The 15,749-nt window shown below is 53.1% G+C and overlaps 1 long non-coding RNA gene across 3 annotated transcripts; it reads right to left on the reverse strand.

Moving 5' to 3' along the window:
• Positions 1–288: 288 nt before the first annotated feature.
• Positions 289–8,557, reverse strand: LOC135280297 (uncharacterized). Of its 3 annotated transcripts, none has more exons than XR_010347307.1 (4): positions 7,751–8,553; positions 6,870–7,004; positions 6,414–6,528; positions 289–743 (listed from the first exon to the last, which is right to left on the reverse strand). It is a non-coding gene; the product is annotated as an uncharacterized LOC135280297 (long non-coding RNA). The 3 variants fall into 3 exon arrangements; XR_010347309.1 differs by having other exon boundaries at positions 7,868–8,552; XR_010347308.1 differs by lacking the exon at positions 289–743 and adding an exon at positions 762–4,834 and having other exon boundaries at positions 7,751–8,557.
• Between the last annotated feature and the right edge of the window lie 7,192 nt (positions 8,558–15,749).

The following is a 15,749-nucleotide window of genomic DNA, read 5'->3' on the forward strand; positions in this document are numbered from 1 at the left end:
TGCTCTGCCGGAGGCACTGCAGAGATGGATGCTGCAAACCTGGGAAGCTCCGTCTGCACCTGCAGCTTGCAGGGCTGGGATGAGCAAGTGTGGCTGGGCTGAGTTTTGGGGATGGGGGATTTGTTCTCCCAGTCCTCCACAGGGAGGAATTTTGTGCCTCATTGTCTTGGTTTGAAAAGACAGGTGTCTGCTAAGGAAAGCATTTCCTTGAAATGGAAAATGTAAACCCACTCCCTCTGAATTATTATAATTTTGAAATTAAAAGGCTCTCAGGCAAAGCTATGGGAGCAGGAATAACAGATTTTTATTAGGGAAATTAAAAATACAAACGCAATAGTACAAACGGAAAACAAACCACTGCCAGAGTCAGAGCAGGAGCTGAGCCCTGTGGGTCAGGGTGGTGGCACAGCCCCATCCCATGGGGGCTCAGCCCTCCTGCAGTGCCAGCTGTGCTTCTGCTGGAGCAGGGATCCTGCACGAGCGGGGAGTTTTCCTCTGCAGCTCCAGGGCTGCTGGAGATGGGCCTGCTCTTCCTCTGGGAATGCAGGGCAGGAGAAAGCTGCTCCTGTGGGAATGCAGTGCCAAAGGCTGCTGTGCTGTTCCAGGCTCAGATTGTATCCAGGTAGGAATGCTTGGCTCCTGCCCTGGGCGGAGCATCTCCCCATGGGATGCTGGAATTTGATCAGCCATGCAGGGGCACTCAGTGGCCATGGACAGCAGAGATCTGCTGGAGGGAGGATTGGCTGTGGGAGAGATAAAGAAAAACTGCCCCATGAACAGCAGAGAACTGCCCAGATCTGACAGATGGAGATAGAATGCACAAACCCAGCTACATCTTGCAACCTAAGACACTCATCCCACTGGAGGGAGAGAAAACAGGCAGAAACCTGGTTTTGGTAGTTTCTGGGGTCCCCAGGAACAGAGAAGGAATTGATGAATCTGAGTCCATGTTTTTAGAAGGCTAATTTATTATATTATGATATTATATTATATTAAAGAGTACTATACTGAAACTATACAATAATAGAGAAAGGATACATCAAATGGCTTAACAAGAATTATAAAGAAAACTTGTGACTCTCCAGAGTCCCAACACAGCTGGACCATGATTGGTCATTAAGTAAAAACAATTCACATGAAACCAATGAAACAGTCACCACATTGCAAAGCAGCAAAACAGGAGAAGCAAATCAGATAATTATTATTTATATTTTTCTCTGAGGCCTCTCAGCTTCCCAGGAGAAGAATCCTGGGCAAAGAGATTTTTCATAAAATATGATGGTAAGACCTGGTTTTGGAGGGAATAAGTTGGGAATGGAGTTGCACACAATCCCATGCCTGCTCCCTGGCTCCCTGTCCATGTTAAACGAACACATGGTGCAGGAACAGGAAATACAGGCAGACCCTGAGCACAGCAGGATCCTCCCCTGGGAAGGGATCCCCGTTTCCACCATGCTTGTTGGATGCCACCACTTCCTCTGTCAGCACTGGGGGTCTCTCATTCCCCAGAAAATCACAGGGACCAAGAGCACCATTGACTTCCATCTGTGCCAGGCCCCAGATGTCCTGAGGGCATTCAGCCAGGGGCAGGAAGCTGCAGGGACAGCGGCTGTGCCAGCCTGGCACCATGCTGGTGGTGGCAGAGGTGGCAGCAGCCCCAGCAGGGAGGCACTGGAGGTGTGTGAGGGAACCAGTGCCCAACAGGCAGCAGGAGAAGCCCTGGGGGTGCCAGGGCTGGTCCTGCTCCTGCTGCTTCCCCGTGAGATCCCTCAGAGCTGCCCCACCTCTGGCTGTGTGCAGGTCACCCCTGGCAGTGCCACGGCCCCTGTCACATGGCAGCACAAGAGCCCAGCCAGGGCTGCACCCAGGTGAACCCAAAATGGGCACAAAATGCACGACCGCTCACAGGTCTCTCACTTTTAGAAGTTCTGCTTCATTTGCATATTAGAGTTAATTGTCCAATTACAGCTCCAGCCCATGCAGTCCCATCCTGCTTGTTTTTCTCTCTTCAGCCCATGGTGTTTGTGCTCTTGGGCTGAGATTTGAACCATTTGTCCTTGGTCCCCAGCTGGAGCAGGAATTGTTTTGTCTCCCTGCTATGTGCAGAGAGCTCACCATCCCATAATATGAACCCAGACCCACACACTAAAGCAGCACAGAACCTGAAAAATATAAAAACTGAAACCTGAGGCATGAGGGCCACTGGCAGCTGGCACAGCACTGGTCACAGCTGGGCCCCTGCAGCCCAGGACAGCAGCCCCTGATGGCCCTGGCACAGCCACCAGTGCCCGGGGGTGGCTGGTGAGGCAGGGCAGGAGCCAGCGTGATGCCTGGGGGATGCACTCGGCAGATGCTGTGGGATGGTTTTGGAGCAGAATCCTGGATCTCAGCAGCACCAGGTGCCTGAGGGTGACCAGAGGGGACAAACAAAGGGAGGGAGCAGCTGCTGCACATCAGTGATGGGACAGAGGGAAGGGAGGGGGTGGAAATTTGGTGTTTCCTGCCTCTCCTGAAATGAAGAGTGGCAGGGACAGTTTTTTTCCTGGGAGGATGAGATTTGGGGCAGTTCTTTGTTATTTTCTTGCTCCTAGTAGGACAAACACAAGAGTTTAAGAGTTATCCCATTGTGAGAGGCTGCAGGGGTGTGCAGGACACAAGAAGTCCTCGGGATGTCTGGGGATGGGGATGTTCCCGTGGCACTCCCAGCTCCATGCCCAGGTGCTCTGCCAGTCCCCAGCGGGGTGTTCAGGCCCCCAGGATCCCAGTGGGGATCTCTCAGCACTCCCCACACTCTGCCTTCATCTCTCAAGCCACTCTGGAGCTTTGCAGGGTCACAGCCACAGTGTGGGGGACACGCGGTGGGAGGAGGGCTGGGGGATCCCTGTGCACCTGGAGACTTTCTCACCTTTCCTCCTCACTCCCTGATTCCAGAAGCTCCAAGGGACACTTTTCCAGCTCCCTTCTGCTGCCTCTCAGCCCTGCTAGTCCCTTGGAACTGAAGCAAATTCCAGCAAGGAGTGAAGCCAGGATCAGCCTTTTCCTGGCCATTGCCTCTCCCACCCACAGGTCTTCCCTGGTGATGGAGCCTCTGCAAAGCCCCACGAAAGAGGGGAATTCTGCCCCTGGCAAGAGGGGGATTCTCCACGTGGCTTTAGGCTGCCCTTTGCAGTGCTCAGTCCCTGAGGACTGAGGATGGAGCAGCCTTGGAAGTTCCCAAATTTCCAGCAGCCAGGAATCAGCCAGAATTCCAGGCAAGCCATCCCATGGGCTGGAGGGGCTGTTGCAGCTCCCTTTTGGTTCTGGGCACCCATGGGCACCTCTCCCTTGGACAGGGGCACTGGGATTTATCCAACACATCCCTCAGCCGTGGCTCTGCAGGGGATTGGGGTTTGGGGAAGGATTTATTCATAAAGCCATGGCAGCAGGAAAGCAATCCAGGTCCTGGGGGCCCTGCAACGTGTGGATAAAGCAAATCAGAGCCAGGTCTGCGTGTGGAGGTTATAAACAAACACAGCCCGGGCTAGGAGAGGGGAGGGAGAGAAGGAGTCAGAGAGAAAAAGGCAGAGAAAGAAGGAGGGGAGAGCCCTTTCATAATTCATCGTTCCTGAAATAAAAATAAGGCTGGAATCATGTTTTGGGTAGAAGGGAGAGCGCGTAGGAAGTGTGTACTTGCCAATCTGCCAAAAAAAGTTGCTTTTTATTTTCTTAAGAAGGCAATTATGTATTTTTGTCAGCCACTTCCTACTTTGAAGCAGCTGAACCTGCTTTGCTCAAACTTTCCCAAACAATTTGCCCTCAGGCTGCTGCCAGAACTGCAACATTTACACCCCGAAGATGAAAGGAGGGGAGTGCCACGGCTGTGGCTCCGTGTGTGCCGAACAGAGGCACCTGCAGAGTGCTCCTGTCTGCCTTCCCAGCCCTTCTGCACAACGCCGGGAATCTGGGAGCCTCCCTCTGCCTTGGCTCAGGTCGGGAGCTCCTCTCAGGGATGCTAAAATGTGACTCCAGAGCATGTCTGCTGCTGCTGCTTCGGGAAGCTCCCAGATTTTGGGAGAAAGAGATGGAGACAGAGCCCTGCTGGATTGGGGTCCCAGCTGGTGCTCAGCACACCCTGGGCAGGGAAAGTGTTTGTATTTCTCAAGGTCCAGTGCTGATTTAATCATTTCCAGAGAGAAATTCCATCCCCAGCTGAGTGCCTGCTGCATCCTCAATCCCTGCCCCTCTCCTGGGCTCTCTTTGGGACTCACTGCAGCACTGGGATTTGGGATTGATGCCACAGGGTTCAACTGGTGGTACCTGGGGTTCCCAGGTAGGACTGGCAGCCCTGGCAGGATGGGCAAAGTTGGGCTCCTGTGCCCCAGCTCTGCCTGCCACTGTCCCTCAGTGCTGCCTGAGGTGTCTCCTGCCTCGGGGAAGCCTGCCAGGAGCGAAGGCATTTGAGGCTGCAGGATCCTGGATTTTCAGGGCCCCAGTTCTCCTTCAGCAGGAAATAAAATGGCTTTTTTTCTGAGATTAATCCACAGCTTGGGCTGCAGCATCTTGGGGCTCTCCACTTGTTGTGGCCAATGTGAGGAAGAAAAGGCTGAGCACAAGAGGGGAAGGTTCCTTTTGGCCCCACGGGGTTTAGCAGCATCCCAAGGCCCCCCAGCTCCAGGTGAGGCAGCATTCCTGCCCCTGGTCCCTGCCCTACCCTCTGGAATACCCAGTGCTGTCCATAAATCACAAATTCAAAGGATATATTCCCTGGAGAATGAGTGCCTCTCTGCAAACACGGCAGGAATGTTGACATTGATGATTTTCCTCTCCAGGAGCAGCAGCTGGGCACGGAGGTCACCTGATGGTGGCATTGGCAGAGGAGGAAGATGCACGGCTGGAAGCCCTGAGGGCTGACAGGGGTGACCTGGCTGTGCCCAGGGTGTTCCTGCCTGGGTGACAACAGGATCTCCCTCCTCCTGATCCCACACCCTGCCCTGACCCTGCCTTGGGTTGGAAATCTGGCAAATAGGGCCCTGGCTGGGCTGGTGTTCAGAGAATCCCAAAGGGGGCTGGGTTGGGAGGGACCCCAGAGACCCTCCAGTGCCACCCCTGCCATGGCAGGGACACCTCCCACTGTCCCAGGCTGCTCCAAGCCTGTGTCCAACCTGGCCTTGGGCATTGCCAGGGATCCAGGGGCAGCCACAGCTGCTCTGGGCACCCTGTGCCAGGGCCTGCCCACCCTCCCAGGGAGGAATTTCTTCCCAAAATTCCATCTGAGGATGGAAAATGGTGGGGGAGAAACAAACAGTTCAGTCAGTGAGGGGATCACAGAACCACCAAGGCTGGAAGAGACCTTCAAGGCCATCCAGTCCAGCCACCCACCCAGAACAGCCCTGGAACCCCAGAACCAGCACCCAGCACTGCCCCTGCGACCCCTAAACCACAAAACCAGAACCCAGCACTGCCACAAAACCCCTAAAACCCCAAAACCAACACCCAGCACCACATCCAGAACCCCTCCAGGGACAGGGATTCCCCAGTCCTTGGGCACCCTCTTCCAGTGCCTGGCCACCCTAAAAAGGAATTTTTTTTTCTTATTCTGCTCCAAATCTCCCCTTTCTGAGGCCATTTCCTCTTGTCCCTCCACTGCAGGAGTGGCAGAAGGGACTGGTCCCACCCCAAGCTCCTGTCCTGGCAAGGACAAGACTTGATAATGAATAATTCCACCTATTAGAGCTGCCCTAATGAGACAGAACCTGCAAAACACGTGGCACAAACCAGGCCTTTGTTTCCCAGCCCCATTTCCATGTTTTCTCTTCCATAAAACCATTTTTTGCTGCCCCTACTCCTGGAGAAAACAGAGGAGCTGAAGTGGTGGGTAGAAGGGAATGATCAGGAGGATCATGGAGAGGGAAAGGCAGCCGTGAATGCACTTCATGTTTGCAGTAATTAAGGAACTGTCGAAATTCCTAAATCCCAATTTTGAAATCGTTTGGTTGACTTGACACGTCCAAGTCCCCGAGCTTTTAATTCAAATATAAAGCTTGATTGGCAAATTAAGAGAAGGCTATGAATGAAATTAATGAAAGATTAAAGACCAGCAGCTCACGCTGATATAAAAATTACCCCTCCAAAATAGGTTATGCAATCATTAGGATAAGTTGCCACTCTGCTAATATTAATTCTGATCCAACATTTATTCATCGATGAGATTTACTGATTCCCAATGAAGTCCTAAAAATTCCCTACAAGTGTTGGATCTTCGCAGGCTCTGTTAATCACCTTTATTTTCAATTCCCTAATTTTAAAAATTACCATAAAGCGAGTTTTCCTTAACAAATTGTGTCGTTGAGCACTTGAATTTGCAGTTGTACTGAGGGAAATGAGATCCAAGAGCCATTAGGACATGGAATGGGAATTTGATTAACCAAAATTACCTGGACAATACACTTGGGCCCCTCCAACTCGCTCCTGTTTCCATGTCAGGTCTGCATCCCAGGAAAACTGAGGGAGGGACACTCTGAGGGAATTTTCCTCACCAGGAGCTGCAGCCTGTGGAGTCAGAATTTGGGAATTGGTGTTCACAGGTGGCACGGGAAAGAGGGAATTATCATCCAGCTGGGACTGGGATGGAGTGTGTCCCATAAATTGGGCAGGGCGAGGTGACCTCAGAGAGGAGGGGAAGGAAAACCTCGGTGCTCCTTCTCCCAAACCTGCCCTGCCTGGGATTTGTTGCCAAACTCAACATTGTTCCCGCTTCCCTCACTTAACATGGATACTTTTCCATGCAGGCACCTAAACTGCACATCAGCAGTGTTCCCCAGCTGAAAATATCCCAGGATTTTTAAGATAAGGTTTTTTTCCTCTGTAATTGTGTTCAGCTTCATCATTACCTGGAGTCTGCTGCGCAGCACTTCCGTGAACAAGCTGGAATTTTTTATGGACTCCGCGATTTATGGCTCAGCTTCTCCCTCTGTCTTGGCTGTGGCAGATGAGAACTGAATTCCTCTGTTTCTGATCACTTATTCCTGGTTTATAGTGCAATAAAAAATAAAAACAGCCCAGTAAAATACTGTAAATAGAGCGGGTGCAGCTGCATATCTGTGGTTTTCCTGCTTGGATCAATGCATGGACACATCCTGCATCCTCAGGTGTATGATGGAAGGAGCCTGCCTGCTCCTGCACTCAGGACAAAACCTCCTTCAACCTCAGCTCCATCTTCCCAGAATGGTTTGAGTGGGACATGCTGGTGATGCCAACCAACCTGGCAGTGTCTGGGATATTCCCTGTTCCTCCACTGCTCCAGGCACCACACGGGGTGTGGAAGGGGACCAGTGGCCCCTCTCCAAGGACCTACACAACACCAGGCCCCCCTCACTCCACCCCTACTCTCCACCCCCTCCCACTGAACCCAGAGTTCCCAAACTCGCCCCCAGCCCCTCTCCCTTTATCCAGCCTCAGGATCCCTCAGGCTCCCAGAGCAGCTCCTCTGACTTCTCCTGACATCCTCCCCCTGCACGGGAAGGAGCTCACTGCTCTGCTGGGCTCTCATCCCAGACGTGCCCCTGGAGAATCCTCCTGGAGAAGCTCCTGCTCCAGCAGGTGAAGCTGAGGAGCGTCACTCACACACAAAGGGGAGATCCATCACGGAGCTACAGGGAAGAGCCTGTTCCCATTTTGCACTCCGAGCTCAGGTATTAAACACAGATTTGTCTGAATTCTCTTGTTTCAGGTGAGGCAAAGACACCTGGCAAGAGCTTGGCGCTCTCCTCACCTCGAGCAAACGATTCCCAGCCCAGGGGGAGTGAGGAGGCTCTGGAAAGGTGTTCAGGAGCTCTTGGTGTGAGTCACTGCCAGGATAAAGACATCCAAAATGGCTTGAGATTCCTACCAGGATGGGGAGATGAATCAGGGCCGTCGTGACCTCTCCATGTGTCTGGCAAGTTGTTCTCTTGTTGCCTCGTGAACAATCTGTTTTCCCCAGACCCAAAATAACAATGTTGAGGAATAAAGTGCTTTTTTCTCCTCCTCTGTGGGTGAGTCACTGAAGGGAAAGGAGGAGGAGTTCTCCATGCAGACGTGGATCAGGAGCTGGGAATTCTGAGAGGGAACAGTCTGGGTCGAAGGTGTCACCCCTGCATTACTGGGGTGACAAAGAGCCCCAGGTGGCCCAGCTGGCCCCTCTGCCAGCCCCTGGTGGTGTGCACCTCTTCCTCCCACATCATCTCCTGCTCTTGCTCCTGTCATCTCATCCCGAAAAGTGTCTGGCACGGAGCCTGCAGTAAACTCGCTGCTGCCAGCCCTGTGCCAAAGCTTTCCCTTCAAATCTCAAACAGGAGCAGGTTGGAGCCTTGACATTTTTCAGCAACTAAGCCAAAGTCGACGGCAAATGATATTTTTACCTTTTTTCTCCCTGCCCTTTTCTTCCTTCGTGTCTATTTGCTTCTCTCTTCCTTTGCTGCTCAAAAAAAAAAACACCAACAAAAATTCAAAATCCAGCATCATCAACCCAATAATTGCCTTTTCAATGTGTCCCTGTCCATGGTGACTCTGAGCAAAAGGGCTGGAAGGTCTAAGATTTGCCCTTGGAGACCATTTAAAGCAAAGGGAGACCATTTCAGTGATAAATTCCACGTTGAAAGCCATGTTTTTCTCCCTCATTTTCATAGGAATTTCATCGGCTCTCACTGACAGCTCAGCTCTTGCACGGCTGTTTGTTTGCAGTGGATGGATGCCAGCTGTAACTTAGATGCACTTAAATATTGCATGGAAAAACCAGGATTGCTTCCCTTCTGTAGCTACCCCAGAAGAGCCAGGGGCAGGTGACTCAGGGATGAGATTCCACTCTCCGACTGCCGCTGCCGGCAGGAGCCCCTTGGGCAGCACGGAGCTCACATTCCAGATCCCTTTTTGGTTTTGACTTATTCATGACAAGAACCAAAAATAATCTGCAACAACCTGAAAGGTGAATATGTCTGTTTCAAGAAGGGTTTGAGCCCCTTCCAGGGCTTCAAGGGGCTCCAGGAGAGCTGGAGAGGGACTGGGGACAAGGGATGGAGGGACAGGACACAGGGAATGGCTTTAAGCTGACAGTAGGTAGATTTAGATGGGATATTGGGAAAGAATCCTGCCTGGTGCACGGTGCCCAGAGAAGCTGTGGCTGCCCCTGGATCCCTGGAACTGTCCAAGGCCAGGCTGGAGCACCCTGGGATGGTGGAAGGTGTCCTTGCCAGGCAGGGGGTGGCACTGGATGAGTTGATGTTTTTTTCCAACCCAAGCCATTCCACAATTCCATGATGTGACAGCAGCAGCAAGAGAAGGAAAGGGGGAGAAAAGGAACACCCAGAGCCAACCAGTCCCGAGAGCTCCAGAAGCACCCCTGTGCTGCTGTGTCTGCATTTCCATGGGTGGGTGGCACCTTGGTGTCAGCTTGAGCTGCAGCTGCTGTCCCTGCAGGGCCCAGCCCAGCAGCTCAGGGTGCTTGGGGACCAGGCCTGTGCCCAGTCCCATTGTTCTGGTGAACCCTGCAGTGCCAGCACCATCCCATGGGGAAACCCCAAGGTCCCTCCAGATCCCCTATGCATCCTCTTCCCCTTCAAAGCCACCCTGGATGCTCACCCCAGGCCCTCCTTCCTCATCCCACTGAGCACAGGATGAATTCTGCCCTTCCAGCCCTCCTGGGGCCGGGCTGCTCCTCCGCTCCCATCAGGACACCACGGGCTGGGTTTGGCAGGGATGTGGCACAAGGGACACTGGCAGCAGTTGCCTCGTGCCACCCTCCAGGACAGCCCCGAGCCAGCAGAGCAGCCACAGCCAGGCCCAGGAATGCTCCTGATTAATCCCGGGATTTATGGTGCCCATAAAGTCCATTCCGGTGACATATTAATATCCCAATTAATACTCAGCGACAGACATTTTAATGTAACTAATTCCAGGCAGGATGCTCTCTTTGGAGGGATATAAATGGCCTGACATGGTGCTATTGATCCCTGAGGCCAGAGCACTCCGCAGCTATTCCCTCTATCCATCCCTCTGTCCATCCATCCATCCATCCATCCATCCATCCATCCATCCATCCATCCATCCATCCCCCCCTCACCCATCCATCCCTCCATCCATCCATCCATGCATCCATCCATCCATCCATCCATCCATCCATATCCATCATCCATCCATCATCCATCCATCCATCCATCCATCCATCCATCCATCCATCCATCCATCCATCCATCATCCATCCATCCATCCATCCATCCATCCATCCATCCATCCATCCATCCCTGATATCCCAGGAAGATCCACAATTTCAAATCCCCATGGGATTTTTTCTTGGGGTGCATGGTGAGGAAAGGAGATCCCCAGAAAAAGCAGCACCATCCTGCCCTGTGGGATGGGATGGCATGGGATGGGATGGCATGGGATGGCATGGGATGGGATGGCATGGGATGGGATGGGATGGGATGGGATGGGATGGCATGGCATGGCATGGCATGGCATGGCATGGCATGGCATGGCATGGCATGGCATGGCATGGGTGGCTCCAGCCACACACCCCATCCTCTACAGATCCATCTCCAGCCTCTCTCCTGGTGCCAGGCAGGGATGGGAACAGGATTTTGTCTGGAAACCCCCACCCTTGCGGGGCCTTCCCATATGGCTGCAGGGATGGGGCCATGGTGCTGCTTCCAGCTCCGGAGCAGGGTTGCCATGGAAACCGATCCTGTTGAGTTTCTTCCCATCTCCAAAGCCAGCCCGTGGCATCAGAGCTCCCATCCACAGTGTCCAGGAGGAGGTTCCTCCAAACCCAGCAGATTCACTCCCCCCACTCACCCCACAAGCACAGCAGAGCCCCCCAGGCCCTGAGTGTGAGCCCAGCCACGCTGTCAGCTTTCCAAGACTTCCCAGAAATCCACACAGGATATCCTGGTGGGATTTCTCATCCACCTCCACTCCTTGCCTTCAAACCCCCCCTTGGCAGCATCCTGCTGCTCCTCTCCCTGCTCCGCATCCTTGATCCAACACCAGGTGGAGGAGCGCATGGAGATCTCCCTGGAAGGAGGGAGAGGGTCTGGGAATGTGAAGGGAGGGCAGGGGGGCTGTGGAAGGGGGATGGGAGGAGGGAGGTGCACTCAGCGAGGTGTCTCCAGGCACAGCAACCCCTGCCTCCCTCCTTCCCTGCATCCAAAGGCTGCCTCTCCATTATTCATCCCCCTTCAGGGGAACTATCTCATCCTAATAAAAATGTCACAAGGAATCCACAAATACATCCATACCCGGCACCAGGAGTTCCTCAGTGCACAGGGAGCTCTGCTGCTCTCTGCACTCCTGGGCTGCCACCTTGGTTCCCCCCGAGCTGGGCACAGATTCTCCGACATTCCAGACACGGAATGGTGCCCACAGGGAGCTCAGGGAGAAGCCTGAGCTGGATATCTGGGACTTGGCTATCTCAGCTCCCTGCATCTGAAATTCCTGTTTGGCTCTGCTGCATCCCAAAGGTTTTGTTGCTTCTACATCCCAAAGGTTTTGTTGCTTCTGCATCCCAAAAGCTTTGCTGCCTTTTTCCATCACTTTTGTTTCTGTTCAAAGCCTGGAATGAACTTCCCAAACAGCTCAAATCCTGCTATGCAAACCCAGCAGTGATGCACAAACCTGTTCCCATCAGCAGTGGCAGCACTGGGACATCCAAAATTCACTTCAGGGCTGCTCAGAGAAGCTGTGGCTGCCCCTGGGTCCCTGGAAATGTCCAAGGCCAGGTTGGACAGGGCTTGGAGCAGCCTGGGACAGTAGAAGGTACAAGGAAGCAGATTTTAAATGATGAAGCAGAATCCTTTAACACCTTCCAGGGCCTGAAGGGGCTCCAGCAGAGCTGGAGAGGGACTGGCGACAAGGGATGGAGGGACAGGACACAGGGAATGGCTCCCACTGCCAGAGGGCAGGGATGGATGGGATATTAGGAATGAGGAATTGTTCCCTGGGAGGGTGGGCAGGCCCTGGCACAGGGTGCCCAGAGCAGCTGTGGCTGCCCCTGGATCCCTGGCAGTGCCCAAGGCCAGGCTGGACACTGGGGTTGGAGCAGCCTGGGACAGTGGAAGGTGTCCCTGCCTCTCCATGACCTCCCATTCCAACAGCTCTGGGTAGAAGGGAGCCTCAGGTGGCATTTGGGACCGAGCCTGCATGGCATGTGGGCACAGGATCCCTGGGGATCTCAGAGCAGCCTTTTATTTCTATCTAGGAGCCACCAGATCCTGGCAAAGATCAGCTTTTGGGAGTGGAGCAGTACAGTGAACAGCCAGACCCTGCCTGGTGTAGGCTGTTTGCACTGGAACACAGATCATGGCAAAATCCGGGGAAAAATCCTTTGCCAAGCAAAGTTTTCAGTCCGTGTGAGTCCATCCTGCTAAATCAATATTGGAATTGCTGCTCTCCATCTGGGATGGCCAGGGAAAAGCAGTGGAGGGGCTGATTTGCCTCTAAGCTGTTTTTCCCAACAAATATTCCCTCAAATATTTGGGAGAGTTCTGGGAGTTCTATCCTCACCAAATTTCCTGCCAAAAGCCAACATTCCCTTTGCCAGGCCAACCCTTTTTCCCTGCAGAATATTTCCCTGTATTCCAAAGCACAAGGCTTTGTTTTATCACTGCCATCGCCAAATTTCAATGTCTCTTTGCCAAAGAGTGCTCCTGGACCAAATTGTCCATGATTTTCCTGCTTTTCCAGTCTGTTTTCCTGGATGGAAAATTTGCTTGCTCTGAGCACTGGTGCCACTGGAAGGACTCTGGGCCAAGGCCTGCTCCCAGCTGATATTTTATTCTGGAGTGTCTCTCCTTTCAGCATAAACACCATAAAACCCCCTGGGAATGGGAATAATCTGGGATTTGATGGGCTGGAGAATGATCCAGTGTGTGAGTGACAGCCCAGCCACAGGAGTATTCCTTGGGAGATCTTGTCCAGCTTACAGGAGGATTCATTTGCTTTGTCTTGGTGATTTTTGGACAATCCAGCCAGTCGCAGTAAGCCGAGATAATTGCTGTGTGTGGCTCTTCCCAGATCCCATTAGCAGCAGGAATTTTGGCAACTCCTATGAGCAAACAAGGTGGAGATGTCCAGTTCTGCTGGGTCTGCCGCTGTCGGGGGCCGTGGGATGGACACTGAGACCTTCCCTGCACAATCTGGGGCTGCTTCTCCCTCCTGACCATCACAGCCACTCCAAAAAACCCTTTGGAGCAATCCCATTCCCACTAAAATCCACCTGGGCCTTTGCTGGTCACACGCCACCTTCCCAACGTGGAATTCTTGTGCTGCCTTTTAGTTCAAAGCTCACAGCTTTCAGGCCCAGAAAGGCCAGGAGCAATGATTTGCAGAAGTTGTAATGATTAACAGAAGTTTTAATGAATCCTGATGGATTTATTATTTATCTTTTGGACCGATAGATCCTCAGGGTTGTTTATTGCAATGTCTTGGAGCTCATACAAAATATTTTATTGCTGTGCTTACGGTTCTGTATAAAATATTTGCTAGACTTCCCCACGGCCTAAATCAGGGGAGGTGGAACCCTGAGTTTTTTGGAATATGAGGTCTCATTCCATCCCCCTCAGGATGCCATTCCAGCCTTGCTGCTCCTCAGGTGATGCTGTGCCCTCCCCACGGGGCTGCCACTCTCCCCATTCCCAGGGGGTTTGAGAACCACGATCCCGTTCCCAATGAGTGGGAAGTGGCTTTTTTGGGAGTGCTGTGGTCAGAAGCAGGGAGCAGCATCCCGAGGATGATTTGCAGCCCGGGCAGAGGCAGCTGTGCCATTTCTGTGTGACTCGTGTCAGCATTTGGCAAAACCAGCAGCGGAGCCGCTCCGGCTGCCCAGCCCGGCTGGAGCCCGCTCCTCCCGACGGGAGCCAGGGAACGGCCTGCCTTGGCTGAGCCGGGAATTTCGCTGCTATTTTTCATGCCGAGCCTGCAGCTGAGAAAGCCACGAGGCAATGAATTCCCGGAGTGTCACCTGGGCAGGGCCAGGAGGGGAGGCACAGAGAGAGGGGGATGCACTGCTGTGAGCTCGGGCGGACTCCGGCACCTCCGAGCCTTTGCTCGCAAGGAAAAGGGGAAGGGAGAGCTCGGGAAGGCTCTGCAGCTGATGCCTCAGGTTCCAGCTTTTCTGTTTTTCAGATTTTCTGCTGCTTTAGTGTGTGGGTCTGGGTTCATATTATGGGATGGTGAGCTCTCTGCACAGAGCAGGGAGACAAAACAATTCCTGCTCCAGCTGGGGACCAAGGACAATGATCCAAATCTCAGGCCCAAGAGCACAAACAATGTGGGCTGAAGAGAGGAAAACAAGCAGGATGGGACTGCATGGGCTAAAGCTGGAATTGGACAATTAACTCCAATCTGCAAATGGAACAGAACTGATAAAAGTGACAGACTCTGTGACCGATTGTGCATTTTGGGACCATTTTGGGTTCACCTGGGGTGCAGCCCTGGCTGGGCTCTTGTGCTGCCCAAGGTGGATCCATTGAGGCCTCTTAATAAATCCCTACTTTATTCTTTAGCTCTGTCTGCTCTCTGTTCTAGGCCAGCCTGCACAAGGCAGCACAGGCTCCCCAGGGAGCCCCAGGGCTCCAGGATGGGAGCAGCCCTGGGGTGTGGGGCCCAGCAGGGCCAGAGCATCACTGCAAGGAGCAGGGACTGCAGCCTCTGGGCAGGACTGGGAGGAGAGGCCATCAGCCCCTGGAAAAGCTGGAGCCAGAGCCTCCAGCTGGGACAGAGGAGATTGTGAATCTTCCATTTTGAGCAAGCCTGTGATTGTTTGTATAAATTTGGGATGTTTTTCTGACTGTAATCTCTGTGGCAAGCCAGCAAGGAGAGCCTCCATTCACTCCAGGAACTGAGTGCACATCCAGGCCACTTCCAGGGTGCCCATGGACACAGCAGGAGTCCAACCAGGCTGGGTGCTCTAGAAAAATAAACAGCAGAGAAGTAAAAGTAATTGCAAAAGGTTGAAATGGTGTGTGTATTCATAGACTTGTGGAATAGTTTGGGTTGGAAAGATCCTTAAATCTCATTATGTTCCATTTCTTGCAGGGACACCTTCCACTGTCCCAGGCTGCTCCAAGCCCTGTCCAGCCAGGATCCCTCTGCAGTTCTTGGGAACACATGGCTGAGCTGAAACAGCACCAAACATCCTCACCAGCCCCAGGAGAAACACTGAGAGGGTGTCATGAGCTGATCTCAAAATTGTAGAATCAGAGTTTAGACTGGAGGAATCTTAAAGCCCATCCAGCCATGTCAGGGACACCTCCCACTGTCCCAGACTGCTCCAACCCCAGTGTCCAGCCTGGCCTTGGACAGTGCCAGGGATCCAGAGGCAGCCACAGCTGCTCTGGGCACCCTGTGCCAGGGCCTGCCCACCCTGCCAGGGAACAATTCCTCATTCCCAATATCCCATCCAGCCCTGCCCTCTGGCAGTGGGAGCCATTCCCTGCGTCCTGCCCCTCCAGCCCTTGTCAATTGTCTCTTTCCATGTTTCCTGGGGCTCCTTCAGGCCCTGGAAGGAGCTCTGAGCTCTCCATGGAGTCCCTTTCTGCTGCTGCTGCTGCTGTGAACAAAACACCTTTGAGGGCCTGGATCCAAAGGCCCAGGCGCCTCCAGCTCGTCCTTGGGATGAGCTGAACCAGTTTTCCCTTTCCCAGCCTGACTGGGCTGGGCTTATCCTTCCCAAGGAAGGAAGCAAAGAGAGGGAAAGGGCAGATTAAAGCCTTGGCACTGCCCATCCTGAATGTGAGACA

Source organism: Passer domesticus, chromosome 13 (assembly GCF_036417665.1).
Source record: "Passer domesticus isolate bPasDom1 chromosome 13, bPasDom1.hap1, whole genome shotgun sequence".
NCBI classification, from domain to species: Eukaryota; Metazoa; Chordata; class Aves; order Passeriformes; family Passeridae; genus Passer; species Passer domesticus.